Consider the following 15495-nt stretch of genomic DNA (forward strand, 5'->3'; position numbering starts at 1 on the left):
TCTGATGGTGTTTCTACAAACACACACACACACACACACACACACACACACACACACACACACACACACACACACACACACACACACACACACACACACACACACACACACACACACACACACACACACACACACACACACACACACACACAACTACGCAAACGCATGCAGACACACACACACTCTCTCTCCACTCTCTCTCTCGTCCCCTCACTCATTCCTGTTGTAAATGGTGACCGCATCAGATAATGAGTGTGCTCTACCTCAGTGCCACTGGCCGTCGATTCATTGGAGTCTAACTCCCCTCCTGGCTATCTCCCTAAAGCAGATTGATGAAGGAGAGGAAACATAATGCTGAATATTATCTAGATTGAAGACAAGACACACCCTCACCACACACACACACACACACACACACACAGTCCCCACCGAGACGGCTCACAATCCCAAATGATGTCACCCCTCGGGGAAAGAGAAACATTCGATTAGCTCGTTAGCCTGATGAGTTAATTGTTCTCCTATCAGCAGGCTAAGTCTACAGATGGTCGCCGAGGGGTGATGGCTAGGACCTCTCCTGTCAAACCACAGTACAGCACATGCCTCCAAGGCTGTGAAACATCCCCAAATTAGCTCTTAAATGTACATCAAAGAAAACAATGAGAAATTGTAAAGAGAACCACGGAACACGATGCGCCTCTGGACACTGTGTCTGGACACGCTGCTCTCTTTTAGAGAATCCCTCCTCTATAATGTCATAAAGTCATGACCCCAAAATGGCCGGCCAGTTAGCGCTGAAACCCACTGTGTCGCCTGCTGACTGTGCACCACGCAACAGAGAGCAGGCGAGAGGTCAGCCAGACCCACGGCCTCTCATTGGCGATCTTACGGGGCTATTCCCAGCAGTCCTGTGGGCGACCCATGGAGTCTCTCTCTCTCTCCCCTCAGCGGAAGAGCAGGTCGCGAAGGACAGGCTTGTGTCAGCAGATCACCTGAGGCCCGTCAGAGTCACCATCAGGCCACCATCACCCCCCATGTGACCGTCAGTGAGGCGCAGAAGGGCAACAAGGGGCAAATGTTATAGGATATGTTACACTAACGGCCGAGGGGTCGACGGCAACATAAACACCATTCGCTGACAAAGACAGCGACAGCAACGTACCATTCGTCGCGTTCAAAGCCTTTTAAAAAGACGTTTCCCCATAAGAGTTCCTCTTGTTGTTTCAAAGTAATGGCGTTTCGAAGAATCGATGTGAATTCCCCCCTAACAACATGCTTAGTCATTCCTCCCTCATGTAACGATACCGTGGAAAAACACGCGGTTTGTTTATACACCCACACACACACGCCCACACACACGCGTGCACAACCATTATGCAAGCCCCCCCCCCTTATATCAGTTCACCACATCTCTATGCAGCTTTGAGGCAATGCAGACATGTCTCATGGAGAGGAAGGAGGGTTATACAGTACGTGACTGACCTGGTTGGCATTTGAAGCCTGAGCGGTGCGGTGACATTGGGCTGGGGATATGATGTGGGATGGGATGAGGAGCGGCTGGTATAATGAGCTCATAACCGTGAATCATGGGAAGAAAGCCGAGGGTAACATTTAGAGCTCCAAATGCCAACCTCGGTTATGAGGAATGTCAGGAGTGCATCACTCACTCTGAGGCATCATCTGCTGAGAGAGAGAGAGAGAGAGATGAGGGAGAGGGGGCGGTTAATGATATCATCCAAGCATAAAGAGAAAATTCAATGAAGGGAGCCAGTGAAAACAAAGAAAGACACACACAAAGATGTCACAAAGAAATACACTTGGAAACTTTTGAGGCCTGTAGTAGGAGGGAGGGCTTGAACCCCATTGTGGAGTGTGTTGTTGTGGGGGGAGTAGAAGGAGGGTAGTGGGGGGGGGAGAGGGTTGAAGGTTGTCCCTGTGGTCAGTTGACCCTGCCTGGCCTGGGGAAGACTAATGGTTGCAGCAGGAGGGCCGTCCAGCCGGTCGAGCCGCTCACTGACATTCATGCATAAGGCCCTAATGAGGATTGATCCCCAGGGGTCAGGGGTGACCAGGGCGGGGGGAGGGAGGAGGGGGGGGGGGCTGACAGTGGGCCGTTCTGCCTAGCCTACTCGCTCTGTAACCCCAGCCTATCCAAACAGTTCTCCCAGACCTCCAACCCCCCCCCCCCCCCGTGACACAAGATGGAAGAGCTCACCCCAGGAACATTCCTGTCTTATAGGTCTGAACTCCATGGGGATCCAACAGTAGAATGGAGGAGAGGGGGTGAAGGAGGGGTAGTCCCAAATTAAAGGGGGGGAGCGGGGACTAGGGGAAGAAGACAAATGTATATGTTTTTGGTTAAGTGAGAAATCTCCCAACTTAATTTGAGTGGTGATAATTACACTATCTGAGTCGGAACAACAGCGCAATTCAAGCAAAGCCAATATGCGGTGATAATGTATTGGGGCTACAGCTTACTGCACAAACCTCATTGCTACAGTGCTGTTTTTAATTGGTTAAATGTTGCATAGACTCCCGTTTTTTATGTTTTTTTAAGTCTTGTTAAAACAAAAATCTGAGCGAGAGAGCTCGGCTTGCGCGTGGGACGCAGAAAGAGTGGGTTTATGCGTCCACACAGTGTCAACGCGAAACAACCACTGACAAAGGCTGTCGTGCTCTGTGCGGCATCCCGGGGAAAAGAGGACACGGGTGAAGCAGACGGCTCTACTCCGTGTAACTAGTACATCACCGTAGAGACAGACAAACAGACGTAGTGGAAAGACCAGGGTTGCACCCGCGGCGACAGCGATAGCTCCCGAACACCAGACGTAAAAAGATCAGGGCAACCCCCGAGAGCGGGTGGCAGGGGAGGGAGAGAGAGATGCTTTGGAAGAGGGAAGAGAGAAAGGAGGGAGGGAGGGGTCGGAAGGGTGGCGCTCGAGGGACGGAGTGGGTAACTAAACGTGACATCACGGACTTTTGAGGGGGACAAGGAGGAGATCAGAGGACAGGAGGACGTATAGCTAGAAAGATGATGAGCGATGTAGAACGGGTACAGCGGGCCCCTGGAGGGAGAACCAGGCACTCAGGACACGTCGTCCTTGGGAACAGCACGATTGATGGGGATCGAGTGATAAAAACCAGACACACACACACACCCCGCTCCCTCCATCTCAACATTCTCTCACTCCCTCCTTCTCCCTGTATCTTTATTCCTCTCCAACCCCCCCCCCCCCCCCCCCCAGCTCTCCTCACAGTCGAAGTGTCAAGACTCCACAGACTCTAGAGGGCAGACAAAGGGAGAGGGGAGAGGAGTGTACTTGTCATAGGGGTCACATCATGGATTGGCATTTTGAATAGGTGTGTGTATGATGCCCGATGTTCTTGCCTTTTAGCTAGTGTGTGTGTGTGTGTGTGTAAATTAGTATAAGCTTGTGTGTGGATGTGTGTGTGCCTGTGTGTGTGTGTGTTCCACTCTGGTCTCCCTGCCTACAGCCTGTTAACTGATGTGGGAGACTAGGCCTTCCTCCAAGGCTGCTTTCATATCACTACTGAGAAAGTCCAGACGCCTAACAAAGCCCGTCTTTCTTCACCGTCCTGTCCTTCAGAGCGTTTCCTCCACCACCACCACCAGTATCCCCTATGGGCTTGTTCAGAGCATCCTGGAGCTCCTCCTACGCTTGGGGTACGGAACACCGCGGCGTTTTGGAAACAGGTGGCTACAACACAAGGTTTCCTTGACGTATTTGAGTAGCGTCAGTGTCACGGAATCTTCTCTGCAGTAGATGTCCCATTTCGACCAAACCGAGATGTTTAAAAGCGAGAAAAGGTCCGGAAACAAATCTGCAAAGAATCACACTTGATGCCCAGAAATGAAGTAGAACATCTGACTGACGTAAGCAGGGTACGACAACCATTTTTCCTTCTTCATGTAAGGGCACATCACATTCAAAAAGGCATCTGCAGTATGCCATGAGGAAACGAACACTGCAAGTAGCCTGTCCATGATTAACTGGTCATATAGTTGAAAGGTCTATGAATGACAAAACCAATGATTAGCCAGTATAAAAGCAAGGCCCATCCAGGCACTATAAAACACCTAGTTATATCAGTCTAATCCTTCAAATTAAAAACTCTGCTTTGATTGTTTCGGGCTTGTTCCCCCCCAAACGGTGGGGCCGGAGACAAATCCTGCTGAGTCTTGGGTTAAGACTGGAAAGTTGGGACGAGAAACATGCGTCTTGTTTCTGTGGTGGTGGTTCACAAGACACATGCGGCTTCAAGTGTCTCTGTGTGTATATCTGTGTGTGTGTGTGTGTGTGTGTGTGTGTGTCTGCGCACAAGCTTGTAGACTCCAACTTCCGGCGCCGAAAAGAGATGGCCGCCTCGCTTCGCGTTCCTTGGAAAATATGCAGTATTTTGTTTTTTTATGTGTTATTTCTTACATCGGTACCCCAGGTAATCTTAGGTTTCATTACATACAGTCGGGAGGAACTACTGAATATACGATTAACGTCAACTCATCATCGTTCCTACCAGGAATATGACTTTCCCGAAACGGATCCAGTGTTTTGCCTTCCACCCAATACAATGGATCTGATCCCAGCCGGCGACCCTGTGCGACGCCGTAAAAGGGGCAAACGAGGCGGTCTCGTGGTCAGGCTTCGGAGACGGGCACATCGCGCTCCACTCCCTAGCATACTACTCGCCAATGTCCAGTCTCTTGACAATAAGGTTGATGAAATCCGAGCACGGGTAGCATTCCAGAGAGACATCAGGGATTGCAACGTGCTCTGCTTCACGGAAACATGGCTAACTCAAGAGACGCTAACGGAGTCGGTGCAGCCAGCTGGTTTCTTCATGCATCGCGCCGACAGAAACAAACATCTTTCTGGTAAGAAGAGGGGCGGGGGGGTATGCCTTATGATTAACGAGACGTGGTGTGATCATCATAACAACACACAGGAACTCAAGTCATTCTGTTCACCTGATCTAGAACTCCTCACAATCAAATGTCGACCGCATTATCTACCAAGGGAATTCTCTTCAATCATAATCACAGCCGTATATATTCCCCCCCAAGCAGACACATCGATGGCCCTGAACGAACTTTATCTGACTCTTTGTAAACTGGAAACCACACACCCTGAGGCTGCATTCATCGTAGCTGGGGATTTTAACAAGGCTAATCTAAAAACAAAACTCCCTAAATTCTATCAGCATATCGATTGTGCTACCAGGGCTGGAAAAACCCTAGATCATTGTTATACTAATTTCCGCGACGCATATAAGGCCCTCCCCCGCCCCCCTTTCGGAAAAGCTGACCACGACTCCATTTTGTTGATTCCAGCCTACAAACAGAAACTAAAACAACAAGCTCCCGCGCTCAGGTCTGTTCAACGCTGGTCCGACCAATCTGAATCCACGCTTCAAGACTGCTTCGATCACGCGGATTGGAATATGTTCCGCATTGCGTCCAACAACAATATTGACGAATATGCTGATTCGGTGAGCGAGTTCATTAGGAAGTGCATTGACGATGTCGTACCCACAGCAACGATTAAAACATTCCCAAACCAGAAACCGTGGATTGACGGCAGCATTCGCGTGAAACTGAAAGCGCGAACCACTGCTTTTAACCAGGGCAAGGTGACCGGAAGCATGACCGAATACAAACAGTGTAGCTATTCTCTCCGCAAGGCAATCAAACAGGCTAAGTCCCAGTACAGAGACAAAATCGAGTCGCAATTCAACAGCTCAGACACAAGAGGTATGTGGCAGGGTCTACAGTCAATCACGGATTACAAAAAGAAAACCAGCCCCGTCGCGGACCAGGATGTCTTGCTCCCAGACAGGCTAAACAACTTTTTTGCCCGCTTTGAGGACAATACAGTGCCACTGACACGGCCCCCTACCAAAACCTGCGGGCTCTCCTTCACTGCAGCCGAGGTGAGTAAAACATTTAAACGTGTTAACCCTCGCAAGGCTGCAGGCCCAGACGGCATTCCCAGCCGCGTCCTCAGAGCATGCGCAGACCAGCTGGCTGGTGTGTTTACGGACATATTCAATCAATCCTTATCCCAGTCTGCTGTTCCCACATGCTTCAAGAGGGCCACCATTGTTCCTGTTCCCAAGAAAGCTAAGGTAACTGAGCTAAACGACTACCGCCCCGTAGCACTCACTTCCGTCATCATGAAGTGCTTTGAGAGACTAGTCAAGGACCATATCACCTCCACCCTACCGGACACCCTAGACCCACTCCAATTTGCTTACCGACCCAATAGGTCCACAGACGACGCAATCGCAACCACACTGCACACTGCCCTAACCCATCTGGACAAGAGGAATACCCATGTGAGAATGCTGTTCATCGATTACAGCTCAGCATTTAACACCATAGTACCCTCCAAACTCGTCATCAAGCTCGAGACCCTGGGTCTCGACCCCGCCCTGTGCAACTGGGTCCTGGACTTCCTGACGGGCCGCCCCCAGGTGGTGAGGGTAGGTAACAACATCTCCACCCCGCTGATCCTCAACACTGGGGCCCCACAAGGGTGCGTTCTGAGCCCTCTCCTGTACTCCCTGTTCACCCACGACTGCGTGGCCATGCACGCCTCCAACTCAATCATCAAGTTTGCGGATGACACTACAGTGGTAGGCTTGATTACCAACAACGACGAGACGGCCTACAGGGAGGAGGTGAGGGCCCTCGGAGTGTGGTGTCAGGAAAATAACCTCACACTCAACGTCAACAAAACAAAGGAGATGATTGTGGACTTCAGGAAACAGCAGAGGGAGCACCCCCCTATCCACATCGACGGGTCAGTAGTGGAGAAGGTGGAAAGTTTTAAGTTCCTCGGTGTACACATCACGGACAAACTGAATTGGTCCACCCACACAGACAGCGTTGTGAAGAAGGCGCAGCAGCGCCTCTTCAACCTCAGGAGGCTGAAGAAATTCGGCTTGTCACCAAAAGCACTCACAAACTTCTACAGATGCACAATCGAGAGCATCCTGTCGGGCTGTATCACCGCCTGGTACGGCAACTGCTCCGCCCACAACCGTAAGGCTCTCCAGAGGGTAGTGAGGTCTGCAGAACGCATCACCGGGGGCAAACTACCTGCCCTCCAGGACACCTACACCACCCGATGTCACAGGAAGGCCATAAAGATCATCAAGGACAACAACCACCCAAGCCACTGCCTGTTCACCCCGCTATCATCCAGAAGGCGAGGTCAGTACAGGTGCATCAAAGCAGGGACCGAGAGACTGAAAAACAGCTTCTATCTCAAGGCCATCAGACTGTTAAACAGCCACCACTAACATTTAGCGGCCGCTGCCAACATACTGACTCAACTCCAGCCACTTTAAAAATGGGAATTGATGGAAATTATGTAAAAATGTACCACTAGCCACTTTAAACAATGCCACTTAATATAATGTTTACATACCCTACATTACCCATCTCATATGTATATACTGTACTCTATATCATCTACTGCATCTTGCCATCTTTATGTAATACATGTACCACTAGCCACTTTAAACTATGCCACTTTATGTTTACATACCCTACAGTACTCATCTCATATGTATATACCGTACTCTATACCATCTACTGCATCTTGCCATGCCGTTCTGTACCACCACTCATTCATATATCTTTATGTACATATTCTTCATCCCTTTACACTTGTGTGTGTGTATAAGGTAGTAGTTGTGGAATTGTTAGGTTAGATTACTTGTTGGTTATTACTGCATTGTCGGAACTAGAAGCACAAGCATTTCGCTACACTCGCATTAACATCTGCTAACCATGTGTATGTGACTAATAAAATTTGATTTGATTTGATTTATTTGATTTATGTGTGTTTTATTTTATATTTTTACTCCATCACAGCTATGTGGGTGGTGCTTTACTAAGGAATGAAATGGGGGAATCCCATCTCTACTACCTTCCATTGTCCCTATCGCTCCCTTCCTTTCTCCCTCTGCTCTCCGCTCTGCTCTCCGCTCTGCTGAGCTGGGTGGTAGTTGAGGAACATGTGTTTGTATTTATCTGGCGCTGACTGGAGCCTTTGTCTGGCCCGTTCATTAATCAACCGACGCAGGCTGAGAAAGAGAACAGACAAAAGAAGTTGGAAAGAGGGAAGTGTGTGTGTGTGTGTGTGTGTGTGTGTGTGTGTGTGTGTGAGGGAGAGGTGCGTGCGCACACACACACACACACACACACACACACACACACACACACACACACACACACACACACACACACACACACACAGCTGAGAAAGCTCCCATGGATGACCCTGGTAGTAGCGCTAAATCCAACCAGGTACATCTCTTTAATGGTGTCCCATTGATCCCCTATGCACTTCACGCATCGATCCCCTACTCTCAAACATTCACTGGAGACTGGTTAACTCCTGAGTTAGGCCAGGTCTGTCTGCTTACACTGACAAGACATTTACATTGGTGTGTCGGTGGGTGTTTGGTGTTCGAAAAGGTGTGCCAAGTGCCATTATGTGTCGTATTTTGTGTGTAGGAAGTTGCTTTTCCAGCGCGATGTGTGCTTTGACATTTTATGTCAATCCTTATAAGTATCTGAGAAGATGTGTCAGGCAGGCGTAGACAATAACCTATAAAAAACACCCTTAAACATTGTAAACAACAGGTAATAACAGTTATAATGGTGGTCGTAATCATTTCATGAACAGCTCAAGAGACACGAGCCAGTTTGGTTCCGTCTGAAATGACTTGAGCATTGGTTCCGTTCGGCTGCCATCTTGCTTAAGGTCATTATTGTTTGGGAACCCAGAGAGAGACCGGAGCAGCAAACTGAAGGCATGACTAATCTCCTCATTTTAGCGCAAACTGTATTTTCTAAACTGCTAAAAGTGGGGCAGCGATGGAACCAACCGCAAATGAAAAATGTAAGTCCCCGCTGGCACCCATGTATTTAAACGCTGACGACTTCGTGGAGAAGAACCCGCTTCCCCTTCTCCCTCCCTCTCCACGCCTCTCCTTCCCAGCTATGTACTAATGGCAGGGAGGAGATGTACATGATCTCACACAACCAATGTCGACGTCTGGCGTAACCCTGTTCTCAGGTCTATTGTGTTAAAGGTGAGGGGGGGGGGGGTGAAGATCTTGGCCTCCGGGTGGAGGGTAGACGGGTATGGTATTTCTGAACGCGTGCGTGTCCAGGGCTTTGTGGATTCAGGGCAGATCCTTCCTAGCGGGAAGCAGGAACTAACTCTCCGTCTCTCTCCACAGCGTGCCAGAATCACGCATGATGAAACCTAACAGCAAGTGCTCGCTCACGCTGACGCAACCCACAAGGCCATTTGTTAACCCCCCCTCCCTTCCCTCCAAAAAAAAACACTGGCTACCGTGGCCCGTCAGACCATTACATCCACTTTTCCATTAGAGAGTAGCTGATGGATGAGAGGGTAATAGCAGTAAATGTAGGGCATTATCAGAATAATTACAAAAAGTCACATTAACGGAATGGAACAAATGGGAGCTTCTGGCTCATTTGACTGTCTGTGCACATTATTGCCACTAACAGGAGAGCAGAAATAGATTACACACAGCCGACGTTATGACCGTCACAGGAAGGAAGAGCTAGTCTTGGTCTGAGTTTTGGTCTGTTAAATCTATTGGTAAATTGATGAAAAATGTTCTGTAAAATTTCCACAAGTTTAGCTTGGGAATATTGGAAATGGTGTCCGTAAGAGGTAAGAGTTACTTTATGCAAAGGGGTTAAACTTAAGTTGTGACCTGAAGAAGTTAATCACGGACACACCAATTTCCATGGCTGATTGGAACACAGTGCTGGCTACACAACGTTTATGGTTGTACTTTGGCAGTGCCAACATACTGAAAATGTTGTGAGTTATGAATGAACTGGCATTGGGTAAAAGTCTGCTAAATGATCATATTTTATCAAATGGGTCATTCGGATTACAGACTACAGACCCAGTCCAGTTCTTTTCCACACAGCACTCAATTAGGAGTTTGGCAGCATCGCAAACCACAACCAGACCAATGATCCAACCAACTCATCCCAACCACACATCATAACAAGCACCACAGTACTTCTTTATTTATTTCTATTTTTTTACCCCTTTTTCGTGGTATCCAATTGGTAGTTACAGTCTTGTCTCATCACTGCAACACTGACTCGGGAGATGCGAAGATCGAGAAATGTGCGCCCTCCGAAACACAACCCAACCGAGCCGCACTGCTACTTGACACAATACCCACTTTACCCGGAAGCCAGCCGCACCAATGGGTTGGAGGAAACACCGTACACCTGGCGACCGTGTCAGCGTGCACTGCACCGGGCCCGCCACAGGAGTCGCTAGTGCGCGATGGGACAAGGACATCCCTGCCGGCCAAACCCTCCCCTAACCCGGACGAAGCTGGGCCAGTTGTGCACCACCCCATGGGTTTCCCGGTTGCGGCCGGCAGCGACAGAGCCTGGACTCGAACCCAGAATCTCTTGTGGCACAGCTAGCACTGCGATGCAGTACCTTAGACCACTGCACCACTCGTGAGGCCGTCCACCACAGGGCTTCTTACCAGAGCCAAACAAAAAAGGGGGAGAGAGGCCAAGCTAGGTCAGCCTCGGCAGGGTTCAAGCCCATGCAGAGTCATCAAGTGTCAGATTCCTGGCAGTGCAGTACCTGTTCTCTCCATCATTAAGTGGGGGGGGGGGGGAGTAGGGGAGGCCCAGGAGAAGCCAGGCCTATTAAAATGCATTTAGCAGTGGTAATAAAGTGGTGTTGTGGTGAGCAGTAGTTCCATGTTAGCTTCCAAACCTGCAGCCTGATCAAAGGCAGCACCCACAGCCTGCTGGAAAGTATTTTATAAGTCATTTTATTAAGTAAGAGCGTGTTTTTCACTAATACAGACTACTGCTCTGCATACTTGTCTAGATACTAGTTCTACGTACCTATGCCACCCATAGATGTGCTCTATCATTGCCAAGGGCACAGAGTGTTATTGTGCCATACAACTACTCTTCTAAATAGCACTGCACAACACTGGTTTCAATATTAGAAAATGACTAGATACTACCTCCCCATACATCTGCTCTATATTACCACTCTGTTGCGGCTCTGAATTGCCAGTCCATGTAAACATTTCCGACAACTTCCGCATACTACTGCTCCTTGACACTGATTGGTTTGAAATGATTCTAAACCACGGCGCCATCGCATGGACTATTCCTAAAGGGCGATCCAACAAGAGAGGATTGGGTTTCCGCCTATTTCTACAGTGACAATTACCTCACCTTCGTTCGACACTTACGCAATTATGCAACTGGCAAAAGCAGCATGACTGGCAATGCGTTTTGGCAAATGACAACTGACAAACGCAGCAGAAGACCTCTTTCTAAGAGCAGCTGAGTCCGATCAGATCTGGAAGCGTCAGTACTAGCCAGGACAGGGCAGCCATCCCACCCAGCTGTTCCAGCTGTCTGGCTCCAAGTATCAACCTAATTGAGTTGCCGTCACAACATGGCTTTCTTCAACAGGGTGTTAAACAATGCTTCATTCTAGCTCAACTGTGATTGTTTGGCCATGGAGGCTGTGCTAGAAACAATCTAGCAAGACATTCAGAGTCAGTGTGGTCTGGTTTGTGAGCCAATGAGTTGGTCTTGGGAAATGGGTGGGTGGGGGGTATTAGGATACCCATTCGCTGTGGCCATAACATCAGCTAATCTTCCCGGAACACTGGCCCTTTAAGACCAACGGCATAGCAATGCAGTTACCGGGGGGGACGCAGTTGCCGTATACTTGGCGACAGGCCGACCTGTGTTGCTGTGCGGAGACTGCCGGGAAGACTTGAAGGAGGGAGGACAGGAGGGAGGGACGGGAGGGAGGACAGGAAAGACGGGAGGGAGGGAGGGAGGGACGGAGTTTGTTTTGATTTCCCTGCACCAAGATCCTGTCGCACGGGGAGAGGGACAGACTGAGAAGAAAGAGGAACTGCAAAATTCTTACTTCTGCAAAACGACCGTCAAAATAACCACACCCGCACCACTCCCCCATTGTTATTTTGATATTTCGTCAGTCAGGCGAGGACTGAGGAGGGCGTAGGACTGGGAAGATCCAGGATCCAGGCCACTCTTACCCCAAGTCACCCCAGAAACTAGAATAACAAAATAGGAAGTGGGAGAGGACGGTAGAAGTGTGTGTGTGTGTGTGCGCATTCATTCGTGCACTATGCGTGTGTCTGTGGCACAGATATTCAGAGGGACAGCTTTAAGCGAGTGTGAAGTGTCAGTGATCTTCAAGCGCTGGGCGGAGCGTCACCAACTGATCGTTATCTAACCTGTATGGGTCTCTTCTCACTGCTGCAGTACGACTGGTGGGCAGGACTGATCCAAGCCAAGACTGATGGGCAGATGTTGCAACAGCAGCTGTATTGCATCATGTCTGAAACCATGACAAGGAATGTCGAGCGCGCACTGCAAGCTGTGCTTATGGGCACATGATACCCCCACTGCTTTTAAAAACACAACTGACCAATTCACCAATGTACAGTATATCCCCCACTTAATAAAATACACACACACACACACACCACCAAATTGTGGTGAAGTGTTCTCCAGAAGGATTTGTCAATAATTCAACATTGTGTGTATTCTCTGGGGCAAGGGAAGCAGAGGAGAGCAGGGGAGTTTATTGAACTAAACCAGAGTCCTCTGTCCTCTCCATGCTGTAACAGACCACACACACCATGCAGCTCCTTCCTCCTCCTCTTCTTCTAGTGGTCGCACTGATTCAATCACAACCTCTCCGCCAAAGTAACTAGCCAAGCTGTGTCCCTTTCATACTTGGGCACCGACTTGGATGTTCCACACTTCGGTGAAAGTGGAGTGGGGTGTGTGCGGCCTGCAACAAGATCTCATAGTTTCACTTCAAAATGTGACCTGTTGTGGATGAATATCTATTTTTGAGGCATTAATTCCGCATGGTTACACGGTTTATTACACCTGGGTACAAGGCTCAAACAGAGACTACTCAAAGGGTTAAGTTTAGGTATCAATTCTGAGTGGTTAAGGTTTGGGGAAAGCTTAGAACAAAACAATAAAAAATTAAAAACGCTTTTCCCACCAAGTGTTCTCCTGGCTTGCTAGAGCATTGTGAACTGCTGTGGTGCAGTGGTCTGGGCAGCACGCCTTGGTCTGGGCAGCACGCCTTGGTCTGGGCAGCACGCCTCGCCTCCGAGCATCATGAGTTCGTGCCAGTGCTGGGCAATAGTTTATTATTTTTTGTGAGCTCCGAGGAAGGCGTATATCAACGTTTTCAGGAACTTTTCAAACGTCTGACATTGACGTCTATTTCTAGTGATCTGCCTGGTGTGCGTGCGCGCGCATGTGTGTCTTAGGAGTTTCCCAGATTTTCTGCTCTCTGAGCCCCAAGAGCCTCTCTCCCACAACAGATTACGACAAAGGCTGTCTGACCAGAAAGTCTAGTGTTCACCCAACCACTGTGTGTGTGTGTGTGTGTGTGTGTGTATGTGATAACTGTCCCTTATTTCAAAACGTAATTAGATGCAGGCCAACGACCCAGAATACCTGCTACTGTATGTATTGTCAAGCACAGACAGTATCTTCCATTCATCAACGTATCCAAATGCATCGCAAATGTAACCAAGGACACTAGGACACACAAGTACACAAAAGGCACACAATTGCAATTCAAATACACACCCACAAGACCAAACACGCAAGCAGAAACGATAACAAAGAGCCACTGAAACACCAGCCGTCGCAGAGTCTATCAATACTTGGTGTTCCTCTAGAAATGTTCTCTACTGGTCTTAACTCAACCCTTCAATACCAGGTCAGATTCAGACTAGGTGCGCAAAAACATTGTGAATGAAGAATGCGGTTCGCAAAACTTGAATAACGTTTGTTATCGAGCTAATATCGGCTAACTACCTTGACATAACACGACAGTTGCGTACAGAAGGGTGTGCCGAAAAAGGTACACTTGACACAATACTCACCACGGCCACACTGGACAATAAGATGGTATTCCCACTGTTGGAACTACTGTCTACACAAAATGACAGAGCTAACTAAGAGAGGGGGAGAAGAGAGGAAAGAGGGTGGCCAAAACGGTAGACCGAGAAAAGGGGGTTTAAGAGAGAGAGAATGAGAGAGGGGGTGAAAAAGAGAGGGTAGACAGAGAGACGGCGGTAAGAGAGAATTACAGATGGAGGAGAGAAAAAGCAAGAGACGGAAAGAGAGAATTACAGATGGAGGAGAGAGGAGAGAGGGAGACAGAGGAAAGAGAGAATTACAGATGGAGGAGAGAGGGAGACAGAGGAAAGAGAGAATTACAGATGGAGGAGAGAGGAGAGAGGGAGACAGAGGAAAGAGAGAATTACAGATGGAGGAGAGAGGAGAGACAGAGGAAAGAGAGAATTACAGATGGAGGAGAGAGGAGAGAGGGAGACAGAGGAAAGAGAGAATTACAGATGGAGGAGAGAAAAAGCAAGAGACGGAAAGAGAGAATTACAGATGGAGGAGAGAGGAGAGAGGGAGACAGAGGAAAGAGAGAGAAAGTCCCAGTAGCACAACACACAAAGAATGCTGTTAATGATTTTCTCAGAGTGAGCACCCCCCCCCCCCCTAAACACACACATTCGTGTGTTTATAAAAATGGCATCCTCCACTGTCGAGAATCTCCTTTGCTCCACCTTTCCTGACAGGCGCTGAACAGAGAGCCAAAACAAAGTAACAGCCAAAATATTTGTTCATGCATGTGTGTGTGTGTGTGTGTGTGTGTGTGTGTGTGTCCAGTTGCCCCCTATGACGTCCATAACTCTAAGCGTGTGCCTGGTAATTAGGCCTTCCTCAGCTCAGAGAGGAAGTTGTCACAGCCGGGTCACCTTCACTCTGACCTCCAGGAAGTAGCTTCTGTTCCCTGAGAACCAGTTGTTGTGGAATCCCTTTTCTGTGTAACCCCTCTGGGGCAGCAGTGACTATGTGTGTGTGTGTGTGTGTGTGTGTGTGTGTGTGTGTGTGTGTGTGTGTGTGTGTGTGTGGCTACCTAAGTCATCAATCGGGGCTGTACTCCAGCCGAGTAGAGAGAAGCGAACGCTCAGAGGAGGTAAAACGGTATAATAACTTCCATTTAAAACAGTCTTATACTGTAAGACACAGTGGCTAACTAATGAAAGATATAACAAAAAGTGGCACTAAATGAGACTGTCATATATGCTAGGGCTAGGATGGTCCTGCTGAGGGAGGGAAACCTCTCCTTTCCTCAGTGTCTGACTGGGGAAGTCCCTGTTCAAACAAAGAGAGGAGGGGATGGCCCGGGCCGAGCGGAGTTCCTAAGATATTGTCCCTAAGAACAGAACACTCCCAGAGGCCTCTGCAGCTGTGGGACTTCCTGTCACCACTCCGGCAGCTCCGCCTCCGAGGATATCCTGCGTCGCCGGTTCTTTAACTTCTCTAGGGTAGGGGGC

General features: G+C 48.9%; 1 protein-coding gene across 3 annotated transcripts in view; it reads right to left on the reverse strand.

The window, feature by feature from the left end:
* LOC139580414 (retinoic acid receptor alpha-like) overlaps positions 1-15495 on the reverse strand; it is a 182692-nt gene that overhangs the window by 141671 nt on the left and 25526 nt on the right. The window contains exon 2 of one of the 3 annotated variants that reach the window (XM_071409070.1): positions 1480-1677. The exons of 1 other annotated variant lie outside the window; for it this stretch is intronic. The gene's annotated coding sequence lies outside the window, so the exon portion shown is untranslated. Of the gene's footprint in view, positions 1-1479; positions 1681-15495 lie in introns of all 3 variants that reach the window. One more of the 3 variants, XM_071409079.1, reaches the window with a different exon arrangement.

The sequence above is a fragment of the Salvelinus alpinus genome, chromosome 1 (genome assembly GCF_045679555.1).
Source record: "Salvelinus alpinus chromosome 1, SLU_Salpinus.1, whole genome shotgun sequence".
NCBI lineage: Eukaryota > Metazoa > Chordata > Actinopteri > Salmoniformes > Salmonidae > Salvelinus > Salvelinus alpinus.